This window comes from Anas acuta, chromosome 1, assembly GCF_963932015.1.
Source record: "Anas acuta chromosome 1, bAnaAcu1.1, whole genome shotgun sequence".
NCBI classification, from domain to species: domain Eukaryota; kingdom Metazoa; phylum Chordata; class Aves; order Anseriformes; family Anatidae; genus Anas; species Anas acuta.
Window position 1 is genome coordinate 28,446,102 of NC_088979.1, and position 25,739 is coordinate 28,471,840.

General features: G+C 41.4%; 1 long non-coding RNA gene across 10 annotated transcripts in view; it reads right to left on the reverse strand.

Moving 5' to 3' along the window:
* Positions 1-1,280: 1,280 nt before the first annotated feature.
* Positions 1,281-25,739, reverse strand: part of LOC137852466 (uncharacterized) — an 85,768-nt gene continuing 61,309 nt past the window's right edge. For 4 of the 10 annotated variants that reach the window (XR_011093859.1, XR_011093867.1, XR_011093856.1 and 1 more), the window contains 7 exons: positions 22,557-22,727; positions 12,857-13,007; positions 9,244-9,403; positions 4,182-8,648; positions 3,932-4,020; positions 2,601-2,711; positions 1,282-1,405 (listed from right to left, as the gene is read on the reverse strand). This is a non-coding gene — a long non-coding RNA (uncharacterized lncRNA). Of the gene's footprint in view, positions 1,406-2,600; positions 2,712-3,931; positions 4,021-4,181; positions 8,649-9,243; positions 9,404-12,856; positions 13,008-14,165; positions 14,326-22,556; positions 22,728-24,788; positions 24,871-25,739 lie in introns of those variants that run through there. The other 6 variants (XR_011093864.1, XR_011093865.1, XR_011093863.1 and 3 more) reach the window with 6 other exon arrangements.

A 25,739-nucleotide genomic window follows, 5' to 3' on the forward strand; every position in this document is an offset into this window, starting at 1 on the left:
CAGAGATTGTCACCGATTTATCAGGTGTAAGGACTTCATTCATCGACCTCATCAATGTGTATAAATAAATACCTGAGGGGAGGATGGAGCTGGGCTCTTTTCAGTTGTGCCCAGCAAGAGGATGAGAGACAACGGGCAGAAACTAAAGCCCAGAAGGTTCTGGCTGAATATGAGGGGGCACTTCTGTACTGTGAGGGTGACAGAGCACTGGGACAGGCTGCCCAGAGAGGTTGTAGAGTCTCCTTCTCTGGAGATATTCAAAACCCACCTGGATGCCATCCTACGCAATGTGCTCAGGGTGATCCTGCTCAGCATGGGGGTTGGACTGGGTCCCTTTAGAGGTCCCTTCCAACCCCAACCACTCTGTGATGCACCTCATTCCTTTCATCTGCAGTTTGAGGGATTGAAATGGAAAAGAAATGGAGGTATGTTCACTCTTGTTGCAAGACAGTCAAAGGCTGTAAGTGTGGTGAGATTTGTGGAAAGAGGTAGTATCTTATATGTAGTTAAGAAAAATAAAAAGATAACCTCTCTCCAGCTCCAAACTTTCACCTCTCCCTACAGCCCTTGAAGGCATTTGATCGTTGTAGCACTTGATAGCTCTGCTGGGCTTTCAAGTTCTTCCATTTTTACTGCCGAAACCTGGAAGCTGTCTCCCCAAGCAGGATGAGAGCCCAGCACTGGGCACATCAAACACCTATGACCTGGGGCAGTGGTGGAGACAGATGTGTTCTCCTCCTCCTCAGCCAGGAGCTAAAACGTGACATCAGCACCACCACGTTTTGGCAGTGCTTCATTTAGAAGGCCCAGATCAATTAGAAGGATTTTTTTAGAAGTAGGAATGTTAGAAAGCATACATCAAAACTTGGAAGATATGAGGTTAAAGACAATTGTTGAAAATATCTGCCAAAAAGGTGCCTTGAAACACCTGGACTCTCCCTCCTCATCATCTCATAATGCTCACCCATTAAACAATCCCACGGGGCTCCAGAAGACGCAATGTTTGAGCCATCCCTTATTGACATGCAGACCATGGCCATGTCCAGGGTACCAGGTTAGAAGTGTTTTTTTTTTCTGGGGACCTCAGGGCTTCAACCCATTGAGTCTGCGGCCACCCAGCCAGGCATGTGTGGAAGGGACCCAAGTGTGGGGGCTGGTGAGAGGAGCTAAAATGTGACAAATGTGTCAAAGTGGTAGCAGCAAAACCAGGGTAAATGACGGAGGGGTGCAGGAGGTCACCAGGTTGGTGTCACTCTGCAAAACTTGTGAAGGCTTGTTGGTGTCGAGTCATGGGAAGGGAAAGTGGGTGGCTCTTGAGACATAGTAAAAATGAGAATTAACTCACCTACTAAATTCTCAGTCATCCTCCTCGTATAACCACTGCCAGGAAGTCTGATTAATCGGTCTAAATTTAAATAGAACAAAAAAGAAAATACTGTACAGCGTGACTGCTCTGTGAGGAAACCGTGAATTTGCTCTTTTAATAATTAAAAGTGACCCAGCAAGTTTTCCAAATGAACCATCTCCTGTTCGTGGAATAAAACACTATCTTCACTGCCCATGGACGTGGAGTGTGCTGCATTATCTGCCCAGATAATTGCACTGTTTTGCCTGTTTGTATGAAATTGCATTTTGTGAGAATGACAAAATAGTTCCCCAAGTGCCACTTTATTTTTCTGCTGAGAAAATACTGCGCAAAATTATTCCATTCATGGAAGAATTGAAATGTTTTAACTACCTACTTGGTCATCTTTTGTAAATTATGGAAGAAAAAAAAAATAGTTCATTGCCACTGCCAACATGAGACGAATGTTTCACTGCGTATGACTACAGCTGACAAAATTTCCACCCCAAGCACATTCTGGTTCAGCCTGGGACATGCCTCACAGCCTTGTGTTTTGACTTTTGGCTGTGCAAAACCAATACGCTCCTCCAGCTCAGCTAGTGCTGCCTGTGCTTTGACCTTCAAAACCAGATTTCTAGATATCTTTACCCTTGAATTTTCTTCATGCTTCAACACCACCGAACAGGAGGAATAATCCTAATATCTGCATCTCAGGAGTTCTCCACCAGACAGTGCCTGAGGTGTAGCTCTCAAGGCGCTGCCTGGGGAAGGGCTTTGCTGCTTTTAATCCCCTGGAGTACAACTTCTCCATGCACGTCAGCGAGAGTAAATACGATGCACAATGAGTAGAGGTGGCAGAAGTGAGTCTGCAGGCACAGCCCTCAGTGAGTCAAACTGTCCCCCAAAGACCACATTAAGTCGTGCTGGTAGCGGTGAGACAGCACGAACGCCATGAAGCTCATGAATGCCACGGGCTCATTAACATCTGCGAGGGCTTCTCTCAGACGTGAGCGTGGTGCAAAATCTGAAGTCCATAAAAACCTTTCAATCGCCCCGGATTTGGCTCTAAGAGAGAGGAGCAGGTTTTGGCATCGAGGTCGACTGAATGTATTGAAGCAACCCAAGCCATCGAACTGTTGGCATTGTCACAATGGAAATAGGAAAGAAGCAGAGCTGAAGAGACTTCTGAGAAATGTCACAAACGGGTTGAGAAATGTCACAAACGGGTTGACTGGGCAAGAATTGAAGCACCTACCAAGAATTACGGAAAGAGGCAGGTTCCTTTAGGTGTGCCCATGCAGCAATTTTGCTTGTAAAGCATGTTTCAGCTCTCCAGTAATCAGACCTGTACAGAAGGATCGGGCTACTGGACAAGAAAAAAGCATATTCTTTAACAATGTCCATAAATTAAAGGCATCCTAGAAGTAAAAAATGGTGCATTTTTGTTGCATAACAACCCTTGACAAAAAATCAATAATTTATTACTTTGTGTGCCCACATACTGAATCTCAACAAGTCCAATTTCATATTAAGAATCACTAGCCTTTGCCTGTTATCAGATAGAGGAAAGGGAAATTAGCACACTCTTTTTCATGTTTCAGAACAAAAGCATGAGCTTTGAAGTGCTGCATTTGTGAAAGAAACAGTTGTGGCCTGTTAAAACAAGCTTTTGGTACCGAAAAGGTTAACTAATTTGGTTTCCCTGATAAGTTTATCTGTGATCAGAACTGAGTCATACAGAAAATACTCCTACAAGATTTGACCTTTTACTTGTATCCCACACTGAGATAATATTATACTTAAAATGGATATCAATAAGAACTTTGTTTTAAAAAGTATATTTAAAATAAATTACTTTTAAATAACAGAAACTGTTTTCAATTAGCCCTGTTAAAGGAAATCAACTAGAAAGTTATGTATGCTTTTTTATTTTCTTTATATAAATTATACCCAGGAGTCCTATGATAGCAGCACTACACAAACTATGCACTACCTTTATATTTATTTCTTATCAAAATAAACTTAACAAATTAGATTTGTTTTTACAGCACTTTATATCCAATAATGACAATGTTGTATTGGTCCCAGGATAAAAACAATGAAAGTAGCAGCTGAATGGTATTTTTATTAAGAGTTAACAAAAATGTCCTGTGCAAACACAGTGTATAAAGAAAATTAATTCCATAATTCCTTATGATGAAGGCGTCCTTCTCTTTTTTCTTTTTTTCTCACAATATCAATCTCATTTGGAAAGATCATTTTGAGGGGAAAATTTTAAGTTTTAGCATGACTTACTCAGCAAAATGATATGGCTGAACTTAAACATTGCTGACTGCTAGGATTTAATATTAGGACCTGGCAAATGTTTTGATAACTTAATACTTTTTAAAAGAAAACTTGTTTGTTACTGAAGATTTTGGGAGCCCAGAAGAAATATAATCTAAAAAATAACAGAGCTAAAGATCCAAAGAGATGTTTCTTCTTTTTACCATTTTTCCATTTCCTCTACCTTGAACTGGTTCCTCCATGCTAGCGTTCTTAGAGGCCTTTTTATTGGTGGCAGATTCAAATATCTTTGATACTCACCGTATAACTCAGCAAGAGTCCACGTTTTCCTCCAGCAGTGGAAAAAATGGCAGGGCTAATAGTCTGGGGTTTGTTACTAAAAACGAGTCCTTATACAAAAAAAAATTAAAACATTGTTTAGAACATGTGGTTTGCTGCTATTAAGTTAACAGTGGAAAATCTCATTACTTTTAAAGTTAATTTTATTTTGTGGCGGGATTGTTCTCTAGGCTGAGACAGATTTTCTTTTAAGCAGAGCCTCTAATCCTACCTTACAGTCTTCTGTTCAACAAGCAACTCCTTGCACAGCTCCTCTAGGTATTTTAAGTCAAAGTGCTGAATTAAAAAAAAAAAAAGAAAAGAGACTTTTCCCCACGTGAGATGACTCTCATGTGCCATCTTCTCCAGCTCTTGCTCTGACAAAAGGGGTGTTCCAGTGAAGATCCTGGGTTGAGGGTGCTCTGTGAGCACTGCTAAGAAAGTTTCTGCTCCTGCTGAAGGAGTTGATGCCGCTGAAAGCTCTGAAAGGGCAAATTAGATGTTAGATGAATCTTGATGTCAGTTCTGTTCAGAGACTGTTGTCAGCCGTGCAGAGAAGCAGAGGAGTGAGAAGGGTGTAACATGTTGGATGGACCAGAGCTTCTGGACACCAGAGTGGCCAAACAGAGAAGAAAATAGAAGCATATAAAGGTTTCTGGATCCAATTTCTTCTGAAAGTTTGGAGGCATCTCACCTGACTTCTAAATTTGAATTGAGGCTACAATGATTTACAAGAACAGAGGACCAAATGTGCAATTTGAGGTGAAAATAACCTCAAGGCTGAAGCCTTGCTTACAGCTTGCAAGTTCTCTATACATATATATATATATCTTACTCACAAGTTACTATGACTCAAATCCGAAACTCTTATGGTTTAAAATACCAAGTGAGATTCGGAGTCACGTAATATTTGCTTTCCACCAGCAGCCCCATGGTTTTTCCTTTAACGTATGCTCACACATGACAAAACTCACTCCTGTGCAGGGGTGAGCCATGGTATTGTAAATTCTACTCACAATATAATCCTCATGTTACCCAGCTTGTGAGCTGTATTTCCAGATATCCTTAAATCTTTGAGTTCATCCATTTCCCCGGCACTCTGAATTTTACTAGGTCCTGGCTTGCCATGAGAATTTGACTTCTGCTTCCTGAATGAGCAAAATATATGCACACGAGATCACTGATGATCTGATACTACATTTCTTTCGAACATCGCTCTAGTCCTTCCTTCTTAACAGAGCTGCCAGAGTCTGAGATCTGCATCTAGAAGCTGACTCAGCCTCACTACTGCCGAGGCCTCGCCCTTCCATCAGTGGTCATTTTAGCAGCTAAGGAGGGCAGTCTCGCAGTATTTTTTTGGAAACCGAGGAAAGAAACGGATCAGCTGATGAGTAAACAGAGGAACCCTGACCAGAACGAGCTCCCAAGCACTCAGCTATGCTCTGATAAAAGTGTCACTGTCTGGGTGCAGCTCACAGGTTTGCTTCTAGCCAGTTGCACCACATTTTTACAAAAAAGATAAAGCAGACCAGCGGGTTGCTCTTTGCTTTCTTTTGAATAAGAGTGCCTGGGGAATGAGGATCTGATGTTGACAAAGGCCTGAGTACCCGCAGCTCCCATGCTAGCTAGAGAGAGCAGCAGATGTTCAGCATCTCTGCAACGTCAGGCCTTGAACTTAACATACGTGAATCCTTGGATGACCTCCCCGAGGTGAAGTAAGTGACTCCTGCCGTCTGAGGACTGGGTGCCATTTAGAGCATTACCAGAGATTTAGAGCTGGGTATGAAAACATACGGGCTGGGACTTGGGTCTTACCCCAAATCCCTTGTCTTGCAGATGAACAAAAGCTAAACGTAACCAGCCTGGGACAGAGAAACTTTTATCTCTTGACAGACATCCAAAGTATCAGCTGAAACAGAGAGCGAGCACACGAGACCTTGCTCTGACAGAGTGATGCTTTGGAGCTGCACTACCCCTGGGGTAGCGAAACCAGCTCATTTTTGACATCTCACACATGTGCAATTGAAAAGTGAACTTGCAAAATGGGGATTATTTTGAGAGCTAAGTGAAACTAACTTGCTCAGTTTGCTGAGCTCTTGGGTTCACTTTCTTATGTTTTGCCACGTACAGATCTATACACCAGGAGTTTTGCTTTGAGTTTTGGCTTCAAACAAAGCAAAACTGAGTGTAAACCACTTTATTTTGACTTTTCAGATTGAAACTAAGTCTCGCCCAGAAATTTTCAAACGCCAAAGTGCAGAGTACTGGCAGCCTGGGTTTCAACCTGGACCATTTTCAAGCTGTCAGCTTGAGGGTCAGAGACAAGCTTTCCTTACATGCACTGATGCTGAGACCTGCCTTCTCTGTGCAGTCCCACATCCACACAAAACTACCCAAAACCACACAACTTCATGCAGTTTCTTCCAGGAATAATAGGTGAAGACATCATTGCTGGATTAAACTAATATTAAATAGTGCCAAATTAGTAACTGCTATCTATCTCTAATAAATTTGTTTCTAGCGAGGCCCACTAAAATCATTATAAAAACGCAAAGGCAGAAATCCAGAGGTACAGTTAGCAGTATTTATTGCTAAAACAAAAGCTGTTTGCTTACTTTTATTTTAACAGACATGACTTGTCCAAAGCAGTACAGCAGTGTCCAGAAACACCTTACTGAAGAAAGCTTTGAAGAAACGCCTACATAAACATACTTTTATCCTTTATTTTACCCACTTTGCACATTTATTTTCTTAGCAGCCCTCCAGCCCAATGGTTAACACATTGGATTACCATTCTTACCAGCCACAGAAAATCATTTCTGTCTCATTTACAACAGCACTTATTATCATATTTCCATGCTCATCATTTAACTTTCCACTATATTAATAACCCAGGCCGGTTTTAGCCAGCAAGCAACCTAAACCCTCCAACTTTGACAAAAAATCCTGTGTGATTATTTCTCTTTCTAACCATCAAAGAAGGTCACTGCAGCTACTCTAGGTATCAGCATTTTTCCTGTGTGATTCACTCACACCGAGCAAACCCTCTAGACCGACATTTCTTCCGTTTTTGAATTTCTGCTTAACCAATAGGATCAACAGGTCCCCTTCTCCGTGGGTGGTGATAATGTCAGTACACCACTGCCCAAATAACCTTTCTCTATAGGGAAATGCTAACATTTAATTCTTTAAATTTAAACCACATGTATGTTGGTCTCATAACCGTACTCTGCATTAACTGCCTTTTGTTATTAATTTGTATCACTAAAAACCTTAATGAAACCGGTTATTTAAATTGGAAATGTTAAGTGCAGTAGACATCTGAAATTCGGGTACGAGCTATAATACATCAAAATATTTAAATAGTAACTAAATATTTTACCTAACCATTGTAAACACATTTGCAGAATTAATAATGACACAGCCCTGCATATGTTCAATGTAAAGCTGTGTCTCCAAAGAGCTGTTCTCTTTAGCCCGTTTCAGGGAACGTAAGCAACAGCCCAAGAGGCTTTTGAATGGTTTCTATCAGTTACCTTCATCTTATCCAGAAACAAAAAGTGTCATTTAAGTGCTGTACATGTGAGACCTCCACTAAGGAGAACAAATTACGTGTGGGTTGACCACATACAATTTTCCTCCTGGTACTCTCTCGAGGAGGCACTGCCACTGTATACATTCTTCACATACATTGCCGAAGGGTGACCACAAACATACAGCTGTCAGCAGAGTGAAAATATTGGTATTTGGGACAAATACTCGAGGACTTCCTGTTCAAACAACAAGACAACTAAATTGCTCCTCAGTAAAATTTAACACAACTGCAAATATTTTAAAAAGCGAGTAGATTAATTAGCTCTTAACTGGTAATTATACAAAAAACTTGTGAGGGGGAGACTGTGTAACATTTTTAAGTGTTGTCTGTAATCTCTAGAAATTAAACAATTTCTTTAATATTTACACATATGATCTAGATAATATTTACATAGGTCTATAGTTACAGTCATTATTTTAATCACACATGTCATGTTTCAGCATACAGATGTGCTATTTAATACAGATAAAACTGTAAATCTGTACGTTGCAGACAACAGAGTTTAGATACAAGCACATTATCTTTGGAACCATCCTTTTCAAAACATGTACCCACTCCAAGGTGCAAATTTACACTGCTTGGTGTTTTTTTTTCAGACCTGCAGCTAATTCCATGAGCCAAATATTTCACTACCCAGAATACATTTGGAGTCTTTCTCTGGCCTAAAATTAACAGAAAGATCATCTTTTCCCAGTCTGTCTGGGGAAGTTTACTGGGGCTGGTAAATTATATAAAAAAATAGCAGTCATTGGAGGTGGCTGCAATAACTCAAGAGGTGTCCTGTGGGCTTGGTCACAGATTTCAGGGTGCTTAGGTTGCAGCTCTCCAAGGCTTTCTGTAATGTGCATTCTGTCCCATTTCATGGTCTTTTGATTAATTCCCAACCATAAAATTTTATCACATGTCCTGGTATTTGGTAAAAACTTTAAAAATGTCATTACTCCCTTCTACAGGGACAAACCGTTCCTGGTTCTCTCTCTGTAGGAGTCTTCCTCCACCTTCACCCTGGCTCAGAGTCCTGGTGATCAGTGAAAGGAGTGACACAAAAAGGGTATCTGTTTCTTGTTTCACGCAGCCACTGCAGCCATGCCTTGGGGGTTCATCCTGAAAAAGGTTGATACAGATTTAAAAATAAATAAATGAACATACTAAACAAGAAAAATTCTTGTGCTTCATTCACAAACAACAAAATTAACATTGTACATTATTAAATCAGATTTTCTGATTGCTTTCTAAGTCACCCTGCACCATGCCTTCTTCTATAATAATTCAGTGTTTTAAACTTCTGAAAAAATAATCCAAAATCCTGTTGACCGTCATGGTAATGTCTCATAAAAAACAGCTCATTGGAAAATCTTTGTCTATACAACACTAATTAGTGTCTGTGGTGAATTCGATCCAGAATTTGCTACCTTCCAATAGCTTTAGTTTTATTATAAGATCAGTTATATATTTTATACTCATGCAATATATACTTTTTATAGGTTATACAAAAACCAAATTGTTCTTGTTCTAAAAGAACACTTCAGTAACACTCAACCCAGCATTGTACAATTCCTATGTAACTACACTAACTAATATATTCAAGGTTTTTAACTTCCCTCCTATTCAGTAGACCATCAAAAATGGACCTGATTAACATAGGTTTGTAATTACTGCATGTATTTCTCTAATTCCCTGTAGCTGAGTGCCCCGGTACCTGAAGTTACCACTTTCTTCAGTGAAATTAGCTTGCTGCATCATGCACAAAACTGGAGAATTATGCTCACGTTTACCAGACACACGACAGTTTTGAACATCAGACCACGACGTTCCTGATGGAAAACCCCATTTTCTTGGCTAGGGCCTGGAGGTGTTATCTGGAAGGGAAAGATTAAGCATTCATTGCCCCAAGCACACAATTCTTGCAGCCTGTCTTCTTGCCCAATGTGGTGCACACACAAAGTATCAGTGGCTCCCCGCTCATGCACAGGTTCAGCTCAATCACCGTAATTCAAAGCAGACTCTTGATGGCATCCTGTTAAACACAATAACCTTCTACTTGCTAGATACGGAATTACTTTCCTGCCTCTATGCCTTGTTAAACTTGAATCAAACACCTTGGATGGAATTACTTTCACAGATGTGCCATCTTTAATTTTGTTAAGGCTTTGTAGGGACGTATTATTTTTTTATGGTGGTTTTCTACGGCAGTATCTAAAGGAGAAATTCAGATGCCTCCAAGAACATACCCAATGCTCTCTGGAACAACCTGGAGTATCCAGGGCATCTGCACTGGGCTGGCAGAGATGATGTAGGGCCTACAGGAGACCCTCACTTTTGAACCATCAGCAAGAGGCCACCTCAGATTCCCCAAGGGCTCCAAAATGACACAGGAGGGCACATGCATTTCTTCCCAAGTTAATAAAGTATAAATTAAAAAAATATACAAAATTTGATAAGATCACTTACCTAAAAACATGAAAAATACATTGTAAGGATTCCAAAGATATAACCTTGCTTTGATACAAAGACTAAACCCTACCCTTTACTATGTAAAAAAGCTGTATACAATCACTGCTCAGCATCTAGGATAAAAATAAAGTGCATAATGAACTAGTCAAATTCACAAAAAAAAAATATACTTTTTTACTTCAAATTCTAGAAGACTGCTACATTTAAGTTATATACCCAGTAAGTCAGAAAACTCAAATACAGGCTCTGTGTAAACCCAAGTCTACTACTTGTAACTATTCTAGAGTGAAGCTTTTAAGTTTATACACTATTTTTTTCTCATTCAGCAACCGTGTTTGATACTGTTCACAAGAAAAGCATTGTGACATTTGTATTTAAATAACTTAGTGAAAAAGAAATGGCTGCCTACACCACAATTATTTCATATCACTTCATTGTAATTACAAATTCTGAAAACATAAAAATAATTCCCATCTTAATGTGTTCCTCACAGCCAAGCCTTAGAGCTTATTCTCTTCCTCCTGAATAAATTGCTCCCAGAACCGAAAGAGGCCTACAGGAAAGCTGGGGAGGGACTCCGTGTCAGGGAATGTAGGGATAGGACAAGGGGTAACAGCTTTAAACTAAAAGAGGATAGGTTTAGATTAGATATTAGGAAGAAATTCTTCACTCAGAGGGTGGTGAGGCCCTGGCACAGGCTGCCCAGAGAAGCTGTGGCTGCCCCATCCCTGGAGGTGCTCAAGGCCAGGCTGGATGGGGCTTTGGGCAACCTGGGCTGGTGGGAGGTGTCCCTGCCCATGGCAGGGGGTTGGAACTGGATGGTCTTTAAGGTCCCTTCCAACCTGAGCCATTCTGTGATTCTATGAAATTTAGGCTGAAAGACAGAAAACTATTTATAATCATCAGAGCTGTGATGGGTTGGAACAAACCTCCATTGGGATATAGGGTGGGCAAGACACCTACTGCATGGATTTCATGGCAGGTTTGGTTTTAACAGACAGAAGATCAGATTCAGGAGGTCATGAGTCCCCAACAAACCAGAAGGATCTTGGTTCTTCATAACTCAGGCACAGCTTTCTCAGCGTGATTATTAGAAATCAAAAGTAATCTCTTCATATTAAAGGAGGCTGCAGCTAATAGCCAGATGAACACTTAAGGGATGACATAAGTATTACAATAGACATTAAAATGATTATGTGAATCTTTTCTGCTCAAGATTTATTTATAAAGTAGAAAGTGAAATACTACTTGCGGTTACTTCAGACTAAATCCCAAGTAAGTCTGCTGATTTCAGTTGCTTCAATGAGTTTACTTCAAGCTTTCCTTGAGGTAAATGAAATCTGAATTTATTGCCTTAATTGTGCATGTTTTTGGGGGGATCTAAAGCCCAAAGCCCATCATAAAAATTGATGATTATCACTGTTTTTATAGTCATGGGGGGTGAGTACCCAGTGGTGACGATGCCAGAGAGAAGAGCAAACAGCAGAAGACAGCTTTAACTGGGCACTGGTTTGCCTTACTCATCCTCTGACCTTTGTTTGTTACATGGCAGGGTTACACAGTGCAAAGACTCTGAGAAAATATTCTGATAGGCTGTGCTTCATGCAGACCAGCCAACGTTGTCTTGGTTTTTATTTAAAGTATCCTCCAAAAGCTACATCTTAAGTGAACTTTTTTTTTCTTCTTTGTCACAGCCAAATTCTCCAGTTCTGGGATTTACAATATTTTCCTTTTTCCAGAATGACACCTGCTGGTGGGAGAAGCATGGATGAATTACAGATACTTTGTAGGTTCAATAGCAGCTAACCTGACCGTAGTCTTTGAGCAAGCTCGTCACCTGTGACAGCCAAACTGTTCATAATAAAGATTTGGAAATGCAAAGATACTATAAGAAGCATGTTGTAGGAGCAATATAATTTTCCATTCTGATTTAATATTTGCTCTTATTAAATCACCAAGTTACCAGCTACCTCCGACAGACTCTGAGAATGGTGTTTCAGTGCTAGAGTCTACAACTATTTTCGGAAGCCCACAGCATGGATATGTCAAATTGATATGAAAGCCAGAAGAAAACCTTTCCTATCCTATGCAAAAAGCTGCTGTGCTGCTTCAAACCCTCCAGAGCAAGCAAAACCAGCTGCTGGCTCTATTATTGGTGCTTAACACCCCAAAAGATTAGCATCTCAAAGAGAAGCATTGTGTACATGTCCCTCACCCGGTATGGGAGGACATAGCTAGGAGGGACAGAAAGCAAGCTGTGCCTTTGCCAAAACTGTGACAAATACCCCAAATACACCAGGCAGCATTAGGATCTGTAATGGGCTTCCATACCCTCGGCACTTCTATTATCTCAGCCTACAGGAGAAGCCTCCAGCTAAACTGGATCCAGACTTGAGCTTTTGATGCTTCCAGCATATTTACTGCAATATTTCCCAAAGTGATTTCCAATGCTAAGAACATCCTCGCTGGGAATACACAACTGTATTTCCTTTTTCTGAGATGCTAACTACCCGAAGTCTTCTGCAAAGGCAAGATAAAGCATAGATGCTCAAGACACTGAAGAAAATGCTAAAGTTGGACTCTGAAAAATCTAGAAATCTGAATTATTAAAGCTACATGGGGATATTTTAGGACAGTAGTTTTTGGCCATTACACTAACACAGACTTTGAGAACTGTATGTTTTGTACAGGTTTTTTTGTGAAAAAAAGTCTAGTAAAAAGGAAAGTGTTAGAAATTCAATTCAGAATTAGAATTCAAATAATTCTTCTGATTTACTTACAAGAGTATAGGCAGCATACACATTCAAGTGTGTTCCTCTTGGATAAATTATTAATATATAGATAATGTTAAGGTATACCTCATTGCAATATCAGAAGGCAAGATTCCTCGCTGATTAGTGTATTAGGCTGCAACTTAGGAGTTTTGGCTTCTATTCCTGGATTTGTCGCTGGCCTCTGATATAGCTCTGAGCAGACAACTTCACATCCTGGTTCCTCCAGTTCTCCCATCTGCAAGAAGAAGATAACATTGGTAAATGCAAACACATGAAAAAGGGGGTGCGTTGCTGTAAATTCACTGATTAACGTAAGACACAAGGCTGTTTGCTTCAACGGATAGTTTAGAACCAGAGAGTTTCTTTAGATATATTCCTTGCAAATTCATTATGTCCAACATATGGTTGCACATACTTCTGTCTACAGAGTCCTTGCTTGTCATGCGTATAATTGTGACTATCAAAAGTGACTATCATAACTTCAATTTGTTGTTCTGCGCCTCCTTAGCAGAGCAATGGCATCATGACGAGCCCCATTACATCCCCTGCCTTCAGAGTGAGACTCTAGCCCAGGTTAGGCACTTTGCTGAGCACAGGAGCAGGCTGGAAGCAGAAAGACTGATACAGTCCCTGAACCTGCGATAGCCTGGCCACCCCCACAAGGTCTGAGCGAGCTGGAAAGCAGCGAGGAAATTGCAGAAAAGATGCTCGTGCAAATATGTTCCTGCTTATTACTGCTGGAGCCCAAGGAGCTTTACTGTAGCAGGTTTGCTGGCTGCTTCTACTTAGCTCAAGGAGACACTCCTGGAGCGCATCATCGACAATTGACTGTGACTGTCTCAGTTTTGAGCCACAATCCAGCAAAAAGACACTCCCTGTCCCAAAGTGATGGCACCGCTTTTCTTGTTAGATGAGAGGTCAGCTTTACTTTTGAGCTCAGGTTACTGCTGACCCCAGAACACGAGGCTTTCCAGTTTTTTAATGCCACACATGGTGAATGAAATGTGTGCATGTTATAGAAACAGCCTGGAATTCAAATAAGCCTCTGCACAAGGACAAGAGCTCTGAATTTGGCCAATTTTTTCCGCTCTCTCAGCTCTGCTTATTGAAGTCACATTGTTTGGAATAACCTTAGCGTTGGGATTACTTTCACATCCCATTCTTTTTATTCCACCTAGGACATTCTTAACTTCTACCATCAATGCCTTGCTCACCAAGTTGTGAGATATGCATGATTGCCACTGACCTGGCCCACCTCGCTGGGCAGAAACTGTGCATGGATCTCAAAAATGCAGCTATGAGGTTTTCAAGCACTCTCATCATTTCTGAGTGACCAATACTTATCCCAGGAGGGTGAATGTTAGGTAAATTAAGTTTTCTGAATGTCACTTACATAATACTGACCCGAAGAGGTCTGAAAGGCACGGGTTTGAAACTGGGGCAACCTCCCTGCTCTGTAGCACTCTTTCCTTCTGATGCTCCTTAGGAATGGGTAGTGCTAGGCTGGAGTTTGACCCCAAACACAGTGCAGATCCAGAACCACAAAAATTCCCCTGCATGGAAGAAGTAAGAAGGCTCCAGACCGTTGCATATTTTTTAATTTCTCATTTTTTACTGCAATTTTTCCCCTACTACTCCATTTTTGTTCATCTGAGTTGTCATTTTACAATCCTACCCTGAACACCACAATGACAGTTATTGATTCTCCATCTAAAAATGTACACTTTCAGCAGAAACATCATATACTTCAAATTCCGTTAACAGCAAAACACAAAATAATCCACACTATGTGTGCTTTCTGAGTCTGCGCAGGACCACTAAACACTGCAGACAGCACAGGACGTAATGGCAGTCTGTGAAGAAAAAAAAATAAAAATAATATATATATATAAGTACTTCACCCAAACTAGCTGCAGGTAAACTTTATTAGAGAATTGTAACCTCACACGTCTTTCCTTCCCACTTCCCCCCTTTCTACTTCCCTACTTCTCTTCCTTCTTCTCAGAGAAAAAAAGAATCAGATATTTTGCTGTACCACAGCAAATTCTCCACTTGCATACCATGTTCATGCTGTTTTGTTTGTTTTGTTTTCAAAATTAATTACTTTAATACATTCTTCTTTTTTTTTCTGTTTACTGTATGTACTTTTTTTTTTCCTCCAAGACCTGTTTCAAAGCTTTGTACCCTTGAGCTTTGTTCCAGGTTAACAGACCTGCTCTTGTCCTTGTGACTTTCTTCGTTTCTTATACAGAGAAGCAGTGTTCTTCTCACATGGTCCCTTTTCTCCTTACAAGATATTCAAACATATGTTTTCATACACCTATTCTGTCTGAATTCCAGAGTAACAGCTATCCCACTCCCTGGACTTTACTCTTCTGACTTTGTCCTGTTGCTAGTTCCTTATAATTTTAGCTCAGAGACCCAGCACAGATTATATTTCATCTTGCCTCTGCCTCCACTACAGAGGAGCCTTGCTCTTTCCCTCATTTTTTCTTTTAGACAGAGAACTTCTTTCTATTTCTTTCAGGCTCCTTCATTTGACTCTTACTTTATTCCTATATATTCTGCCTTCTGACTCACAACTTTCTTTGCTGACCCTTCTTTTTGTTCTGTCCTTGCACTATCTACAGACATCCTTTCAGTGATGATTGCCCATCAAATTAAACAGGGTGCCATTCCTTACTATTTTGCTGCTTTATTTGGGATACAAGTTCTAGATAGTTTTTACACCTGAGACAAAAAAAAATCAACACCTCCTCCACACTTCAACTCCTTGGCTCCTCAATCCGGATGACTTCAACAACTAATTAACGTAGAATCATAGAACCATAGAATATCCTGAGTTGGAAGCGACCCACAAGGATCATTGAGTCCAGCTCCTGGCTCCACACAGGACCACCCAAAAATCAGACCATGTGTCTGAGAGCATTGTCCAAACACTTCTGGAACTCCTGTCCCAGTGCCCGCCCACCCTCTGGGTGCAGACCCTTTCCCTAACCCCCAGCCTGACCCTCCCCTGTCCCAGCTCCATGCCGTTCCCTCGGGTCCTGTCGCTGTCCCCAGAGAGCAGAGCTCAGCGCCTGCCCCTCCGCTCCCCTCGTGAGGGAGCTGCAGGCCGCCATGAGGCCTCCCCTCAGCCTGCTCTGCTCGGGGCTGAGCAAACCCAGGGACCTCAGCCGCTCCTTTGGGCACTGACAGCTTTGTGCCCTCCTTACACCATGGCACCAGAGCTGCACACAGTGCTGGAGGACAATCCCTTCCCTTGCCCAGCTGGCAGTGCTGGGCCTGGTGCACCCCAGGGTACATTTGGCCCTCCTGGCTGCCAGGGCACGCTGCTGGCTCCTGTTCAGCTTGCTGGGACCACAACCCCCAGAGCCCTTTCTGTGGGGCTGCTCTCCAGCATCTCGTCCCCCAGTCTGTACACACAGCCAGGGTTGCCCCATCCCAGGCACAGAATCCAGCACTTGTTCTTCTTAAACTTTGTATTGCCCAGCCCTCTGATTTGTCAAGGTGTCCCTGCAAGGCCTCTTTTCCCTTGACAGAATCAACTGTTCCTCCTAATTTAGCATCATCCGCAAATTCATGTAGTTTATCAAAATTTTCCTCTTCAAAATTAGGAACCCTAACTACAGTCCTGCTTCTATTTGTTCTTCTATTTGTTCAAGAGTTGCTTTTATGTTTAGTTTTCTTTAATAGCCATGTTACTCATCAAAACTAAGTCTAAATAGTATCTATTGAGAAGTCATTTGGTGAAGATGTATTTCACCTACCGTGCTTATAGGCACATGGGCCCTACCTTGAGAAATAGGGCCCGACTTCTGCACATCTTCCTGCAGGATACATCTAGGAAGTTTAAGTCTCCCCAAAATATACGATTTTCAGTTGTATTTATTTCTCAAATTATACTAAACAGATCTCTGTTTGTGCATAGATGATAAGGATGTAGTGAAGGCTACAGCATCCATCTGGAATGATTCCTATATGTTCTCTTTTAACTATCTTTTCCCCAACGCATTTTGACATAGACAAGTTCAGTGTTAGGCCAGCAACAAATCTTTCATTTTTGGTTTTGTTTGTTTGTTTCTGAGGGACAATTTGTGACAAACTTTGTTTTTATCAGAAAGCCAGTATATGACATTTCCAGCTCATCCCCAAAGCACATGCATCACTTGACAGCACAAAACCGGGCCTTGGGGAGAAGAACCTGGAAGGTCTGAGGCTCCACCAAGCTAGGAGGAGGAGGCTGTAGAGCTGCTAGCCTACTGCATAGACAAAAGAGGGAGATGGCTATGCTGAGGCAGGGTGAGAAACAGCATTTATTCCTTTCTAAAGCTGGTGGTGTAGATTTTATCCACCTTAAGAGAAGAGTTTGCCCACTCTGCTATCTATCACTACACCCATGGTGAGAGCATCCCGGAGACTTGCCCAGTGGAGACCCAGATGCCCTGCTTGGCTCCCTCAGGGTTTCAGTGGAGCTGCTGCACCTCAGGACAGCATCTCTGCCCCACCAAAGTGGTGCCTTCCAGCTGAGCACAGCCCCATCGGAAAAGTTTGGACGAGCTCTTCTCTGCAGCGCGCTGGCATCTCCAGTTACCACCAAAATATGTAAATCTTTCACAAGCATTAAAAATGTGAAGCAAGACCAGCATTTCAGCCACCAAATGAGTAATACCTCTGAAGCAGACTCAACAAGAAGTTTGTGGGAATTTTTGTCTAGCATTATTTACTGCTACAAATTGCTTACCAGATCAAGCCTGTTCAGACCGCTGTGCTTGTTACACCAACAGAAAAAAAGAAAGGCTTTAATTCTGCAAGTCTTTTTGTCTGCACGTCTTTTTTTCTTGCGGTGTACTCTCGCTCACTTTCACTAACACGGTACGAAAATGATGCCTTGGGATTACAATAGCGTGATGGAAACTTTTTACTACACTTCAGTGAACCTTAAGGGAAAACATGTACATACACACTACAGATATTATGTGCATTTCCAGGAACCCTGTCAAAACTGATCACATGAAAAAAAAAACACAAGACAATTAGAAAGAAAACTGCTTCATCAACTTCTTCCATTGCTCATACCATGGGGTAGATGCATGATCAAAACCAAAAGCATCATTTGCAAAAGCCTTTTGAAAAGTTGGCTGGATTTCCTACCCTGTCACCTCTGTGAGCCATACAGAGAATGAGTAGTCCGCGATCTTCTGAGAAGCAAAACACTACCTAAAGTAGCAACGTGGTTCAGGATTAGGTCCAAAACTCTGAATTGTTTAATCCAAGAACAAACCACATCGTACTTTGCTTATGCATCTGCAAACAAAATAGGGTATGATGAAACAGAAAACTCTCCTTGTGGTTTTTTGTATATCATCCTTGCCACTTTCATAATTAGAGGACATGGGCTACCATTAAAGTCAATTGCAAAGTTCCCATTGACTTCAGTAGATGTAAACCAGGCATTAATATTATGCTTTTCAGTTTTCTTGAGGTTTAAACACCTCATAAAATAAATTTACAGATGAACTAGTAAATGTACACTTACAAAGAAACCTCCTAAGGAGTCCCTGAAGCCATATTTTTAAATGCTGCTATTCATTCAGTTTATATCGAACAGATTAAGGGACTGTCAAACAAGGGGGCATAGATCAAGAACAGCAATAAGAAATGCTGAAAATACATTCCAAAAATATAATTCCAAAAATATCATTTGACATATTTGACAAAACAGACTGAGAAGAGGGTTTTATGCTATGTGACATGTTTCACGAGCTCAGAAAACCCTATCTATTTATTTATCTGTCTATCCATTTCAGTGATCTGTAAATGAAAACATGTACAGTATACGCAGCAATTTTTTTTCCAGGAACCCTTTCAAAACCACTCACATAGAATTACAAGAAAAGCTAATTGAGAAAGAGAGTCTAACCGATGAGAAGTCAGAAACACTACCATCCGGAGCTGACGTTTTCTTCTATAGAACTATGTGCCCATTGGGCATAATTTTTGATCTCGCAGACTTTCCACATGTAAAAGTCCAATTGACTTCAGTGAAAATGAATGAACTGCAGGATCTAATTAAGCCTGCTGAGGTTTGAAAAACAATCTCATATGCTGCCTGAATATTTCCACGAATTTCAGAGATTTTCAAGATATTTTGTCTAGTTCATTGCCAAATAAGCGTTTATAAATATTTATAAGGATAATGTGTAAATATAAATAGAAGGTGAACATTAGATGATAAATAGATATAAGGAGCTAGTAATTACCTGAACTGACTTGATGAAGGCTCTATGAAATGGAACATCACAAATGACATTATCAAACAAAGAGCAGTGATTGATGGATGACATTTGCACAATCATCTCATTCCAGACACTACTGGCACAAGGAGAAAGGCTCTTTTGGCAATTAATAACCACATGGGAAATGTTTGCCCATTACTGCGCAGGAGCATGGTAGAAGAGGCAGGGATACTGTCCAGCTCCCCAGGGCAGAATTCAACCACCTTAATCAGGAGACCTTGCTTTCTTTTTCTACCATGCCATGATTCATTCAGGAAAAGCATTGCACCTTCTCAACAAGTGAGCTAGAGTTCCACAGTTGCCATCCACCAGCTCTGCTCAGTGCTGGTTCATCTCCAGAGTGGATCCATGCTGGATACATGGCCAAAGCTGCACGAGAAAAGATACAGTGCAATCACAAAGCTAAAGTCAGTGTTACAATGCAAACATGTGTTGGGAGCATACTGAGGCTGCAGAGATCATTCTCTTCTTCTTAATTTTAGGATACTTGTCCTTGTAACTTTAATATTATCTTCATGTGGTGTCTTGCATATACTTGGTGTTAAAAATAAACTAATAAAGACTATTTCCACTATGTGGCATCATACCCACAGAGATCCACCAACTGGGTCTTGTTGAGGGCCAGCTGGATGATGCTCTCAGGTCCACGCTGACTGACACAGAAACTGATGGCAAAGAATCACAGAACCATGGACTAAAGGAGGTTGGGAAGGACCTCAGGAGGCCACGTGGTCTGACCCACCACACACGGCAGGGCTAATTTCAACATTAGGTTTGGTCTCTCAGGGCCTTATTAAGGTTGTCTACTCTCTACATGCATTCAGGCTAGCAGCAAAGAAAAATCATGCTGAAGGTTGGCCAAGAGCACATAAATGATAAAATCTGGGAGCCTTGAGTTTCCTTCCAGGTCCGAAGAGCTAAGTGAAGCCTCACTATAGCTCCGAGTAATGACCAGGGACAATGCCACAGGGGTCACCTCTGGTCTGGCCTCCGGTGCACCCAGCTAGCGACTGCCCAGTCATTCTGTGAGGACAGTGTATGGAAAGTCTGAACACGGGAAGGAGCTATGCGAGGCGGAGAAGATGAAATCTCTGGAAATATTTGCTGTTAGGCTTTAGTAAATCTCTATGGAATATTTGGTAACTGTGTTTTTTCCACGTCTTGAAACAGTTGACCAAATTTGAAAAGCTTTGTGAGGATGGCAAAAGGCACATGCCTGATTCAAAAACTGAGAAAGGTCTATCTTTGCTCTAAAACCTTTTAAAACACAGGGGGCAGACACTTTTTTTTTTATATAAGCAGGAAAAAAAATGTATTTTTTTCCCGGACACCTTCTTATAAACAGTTCAATTGCTTTGGCTGATACTCAAAAAAAAAAAAAAAAAATCCTACAGAATGATATCCGAAGTAAATATATTTGACCCAAATATGAGTTCAGCAAAGCTCTGAACAACTGAGAGCAGAATCTTATAGCAGGAAGCATTAGGAAAACTTCCTTGTGGGCAGAGCTGCCCGTCCTGCCTGCAATATTGTTTGTTAAGCACTTTGGAATCCGTCGACACGAACAGAACCACATAACTGAAGCTGCTGGGCTGCATTTCCCTGCTCCCTCTTTCTGCTGCAGGATCTTACTGTTAATTATTGCTATGAAGCGCAGCTGGCTGGTGGGAGCACCAGGCAAGTCCGCTTTCCCCTGGAACTAAACTTCAGGAAAAGAAAAAATTCTGAATATGCATTGCATCAGGATTAAAGACAAATTTTGAAGTTTGCTTCCAGGGAAAATGCTGGTGCATTCAAAGCCTGTTAATGTACAGGGGAAGGAGTGCCAAAGGACGAGAGCACTCCACAAATACAGCTGCGATTCCATGAAGTCAGAGCAAGCAGCTCCTTGCCCACAAGATGAGGTAAGTAAGGGATGCAGTGTAACAGCCCACAGAACACAAACGGATCTTGCAGCTTGAACTATTTGGGTCACGAGGCCCCAAAACGAATAATATTAAGCATATCATATGCGTAGCTTTTGTATTAAGCTCCGGTTTTAATTGTGGGTTTTATTTGACAGCTCTAAAATACTTTTTTAGAAGTATTTGCTGTACCGTAGTTATTATTAAGCTATTTCTTTCTGGGCTTCCAATATGGGACGTTTCTGGCTGGTTAGGAATTGCCGGTGAACTCTCCGTCCTGTTGCACTCAGCAGAAAGTTTGCTGCTGATTTCAAACGAGCGAGATTTTTACCCCACAGGAAATCAAGGTAAGTGGGAAATAATACTCATTTCATCCAATTAAACAGGAAAGCTCACGAGTTGTCAGGGTCTCAGTCCGCAGACATTTCCTTTTTCTGTCAGAAAAATACAGTTGGGGGGATGCATAACATAAAGTACAAAAAAGGTGCTGTAACGCCGAGTGAGACAAGGGGGCCAAAGCTGTAAATTCCTTCCATCGACATGGTAATCTGTATTTGTAAAAGGCCAATATTGAGCAGGCAGTGAAAACAGAAATGCATAACCACATCACATCGTTCCTCTGCCAGAAACATTCATACTAATTTCCACCATCAAACGCATGGTATGATTACTTAAAGTTTTTTTTTTTAACCAATCCTACTTATAAAAACAAAATCCTCAAGATGGTGTAACTTCACATTTTCATATTCTGTAACATGAATATACATCAAATTGGCAACAATCCTTACCTTGTGTACAAGCCTCCTTCGGGGTCATTAACACGGAATCAACTCCTTGCGGTAAGTAAACACTTCTTTTTCTCATTTTTTTATGTTAGAAATTGAAAATTAATCTTGCAAGTCATTTTGAACCAGGAAAACAGGGCTGACAAAGCAAGCACTGTAGTCTGATATCTTTTATTAGGCCAACTTAGAGTTCAAAAATATGCAAGCCTCCTTGACCACACACAAGTTCATGTATGCAGAACTCCAGGCTGGACCCATAAAACGTATTAAACTACTTGCTTTGTCACTACATCTACATACATATGTACATAGTATAGATGTATATAATACACATGCATATACATTTGAGAGGCTTCAGAATAAACTGTTCATTGACATAACTTTAAAATAACAACTCTGAAGGACTTCTGTGGGTTGGCATGTAATCTTGCAACAGACCGATGGGTTTAATAAAGAAAATTTAGCAGCGCACAAAACAAATCCTGCTTCTGATTCCTAATGAGGTCTAATTCCTATGCAAAAACTCACGACTCCCACTAACAGTACCGGCAACCATATGTTCTTTGCTGCTAATCATAATAATGAGGAATACCTGGCAAAGGTATAGCAACGTCTTTCAAGTGAGGTGTTGCAGGAAGAACAATGACGAGGTTTACTAAACTCAGAGCTGTAACACTTCAGGGTGCTCTATGCAGGTACAACCCGCTGTAAATTGATAGGTCTCTTTTACGCAACAATTCAAGTGTTTCTAATGTTGCTATGTGTCCACCACAAGGTGTGTGCATAACCTGCTCACCTCTGCTTTTCCTCCCTCCAGCGTGCAAACAGATCACCGCCCAGCTCTTCAGCAGCCCGCAGTCCACATCACCTGGGGAACCAAGGGGCCAGCAGTGGGAGGTGTACAAAGAGCACGTCGAAGAATTGCAGCAATGAAGGTAACTACTCTTCTTTCTTCAAGTTCTGCTACCTGTGAAACAGAATCACAGAATTTTAGGGGTTGGGAGGGACCTCAAGAGATCATTGGGTCCACCCCCCCTGCCAAAGCAGGTTCCCTAGAGCAGGCTGCCCAGGTAGGCATCCAAACAGGCCTTGAATATCTCCAGAGAAGGAGACCCCACAACCTCCCTGGGCAGCCTGTTCCAAAACCCTTTCCAGGTGTTTCATTAGGAGTGCAGTCACAGCAGTAAATGCTTGCTATTCATTGCAACAAAGACTGAAAAACTGGTGTCCTTCAGCAGCGTGAAGCCTTTGTGTGCTACCACCAGCAGTACTGCTTCTGAAGTGTGAGTATCAGTGGTCGTGTGGTGTCCCCACAGCCCTCAGCTCCTGGAATTCAGCCAGCACGTGCTGTGGCAGCACCTTGTGCTTTAGTTGCATATGCCTTGATAAGGGCTGGTGGATCTAATCTCGTAACATCAAAGGTGGCTCTGATGCAGTCTGCTAACTCATTCTGAATGCATTTGAAGCCGCTGCTAGGTCTTTTCCGACTCATTCCTGTACAACAAAGGCTGCTTGAGACCAAAGAGCATCACAGATTTGCAGAGGAGCTTTGTCTAGCTCAAGTAATACATTAATGGCCTCCTAACATTCAAGGACGATCAACATTTTGATCTTCCTACCGGTGAACTGGGTCTTGGGAAAAAAATATTGGTAAGTGGATATACTGATTAATAAGAAATCTGAAACCACCTCTACAATACATTTAAGATGTTGCCTCAGAGTCACCCTATCCACCTGAAAATAATATGGAGGATTAGACATAAAAGCTAGGACTTTATTTATCCGCGAGCTGAGGTAATGGCTACTAAAAATGTGGATTTCATTGACAGATGATTTAGTGAACGTGATGACAGCAGCTCAAACATGGCTCCATTAAAGATAAAAGTAACATGCTTAAATCTCATGAGGAGGGATTTTTTCTTATTGGTAGAGAATGTATGTCAAGACCTTTAGAAACCTAAGAACCACATAATGAGAAAATAATGAAGAATCAGCACTCGTAAGTGTCTGAGTGAAGTTCCCACTAAATGGGCTTTGATAGATCATTTTTCTCCTGACAACAAAGACACCAGAAGGATTGTCTGGACTGTAGCTCCTCACTGCAACCTATGATGAAAAACACTTCCTGTAGCCAAGCAGAAAGTCAAGGTGAGGACTTTCTCCCTAGAAATATACGCATTTCTTTGCACTTTTAGAGAGAATCTAGTCCAGAAATATCATCTGAGAACACCAGCGTCACCAGAGGCAGAAAAAATAAATGCCAATATAGAATCAGACTAAAATATTGAGACATTATTTTCCTTGAAAAAGACACTTTAACCAGTGACTGGAAAGATACTGAAGATGTAAAAACAAAAATTAGTTGTGATTTTGCTCCTGACAGCTCAGCCTCCGTTGCCTGTTGCAGTGCCAGCTGCCACACACTGGCTCAGTCTGCCTCAGAGCTCTGTGGCCTTTCCTTGTCCAGTTGGTATCAGTGAGGGTGACTAAAAAGGCTAGCTCAGAGCTGGCCTCCCTTCCTCTGTGGGCTTTGGTGACAGCTGACTGCTGCTGCTGTACTGGTCTCCTGGAAACACTGCTCTTGGGGGCAGCTGAGGGCAGTGGGTGGCCTCTTTTGGCCCCCAGCTTCAGCCCTCCCATTAACAGGACACTAGTGTGAAATTCACTTAGTCACTGTAGGGACTTCTAGCAAGTGGTTCTTGTCATAAAGGAAAAGTCAAAACCAGGTCAGATTAATAAATCCCCAGAATTCCAGAATTATCCACTCCTCTCCATTGACTGTAGACATTACCTAAGGTGACACACTTTGGTGCAGATATCCATATTGCAGACATCTACATCTAGATGAGAAGAATCCCACCTGAGATATCTGCATTTTGGAAGCACAAAACAGTAGTGCCTTAAGACACAGACCCTCCTATGAGGTGATACTGTCATCACAGTCAAAGACTTACAATTACATTACAAACACTTAAGATTTTGACTTCCAAGTCTTCTTTGGATATAATGAATGGCAAGCTGCACATTTGGGAGGCTTCTGGCCTATTTCTCACGAGTAAAACATCGATTGTAGCCACCATGTCATGCTTCACCAACCTACAGCTTAAAGCCTGGGAAATTTATAAATATGACCATTAAAAGAAATTGCATACATATTAACTTCTATTTTATTTATTCGGTAACAAACACAGAGACACACTCAGCATAACAGAAAATACAGCAAGTATGAAGCACGGTAGTAACAAACTATCCCTGACTAATCCATCCAAGCACACACCAGGGCTGATCTACTTCTTTGCCAAGGAACCAAAAGGCAGAGATCTGCAGAAGTGGGGGCTGCTTTACAGCCGTGGCTGAATCCTATGCAGAGCAGGTATATGCTCTGTGTTTTAACAGGCTCAGAGAAAAATAAGCTTTTTATCTTGCTTTGTAACAAGATTCCTCCATAATATTTTCATAAGGAAAAACAAGGAGTAGGCAGGTGAGAGGCAGAGCTGTTCCATGTGAACAAAGAGATGAGAAAGGAAGGCGTAATTGAGGCTCCTACTTCCAGTTCCTACTGCACAAGCTAGAAAATTGTTGTAATGTCTTTCTCAGACACATTTATTATGTTATTTCAATTGGCCTTCCAAGCTAGAGCAGGCCTACAGCTCTCGCTTGATACGTTTACACTGAATTAACATTAATTAATGATGAAGGGTACAATGAATGATCTGTTCATTCTGACTGCAGAGGGCACTTAGACACCTAACTCACACGTGGACACCTACAGTTACCCCAAAGGCAAACACTGAAAATCTCCCCCAGGCTTCACAGCTTTCACTGGCACTTAGGAGAATATGCCAGGACAGCTCAGTAATGATCTAAACGATCTTAACAAAGCAGAGAAATGGCCTGAAAACAAAGGGGGGAAACTCTACTGAGATGAGAATAAAGCTCTACACTTAGGCGACACACAGAGGTTGAGGGATGATAGGCA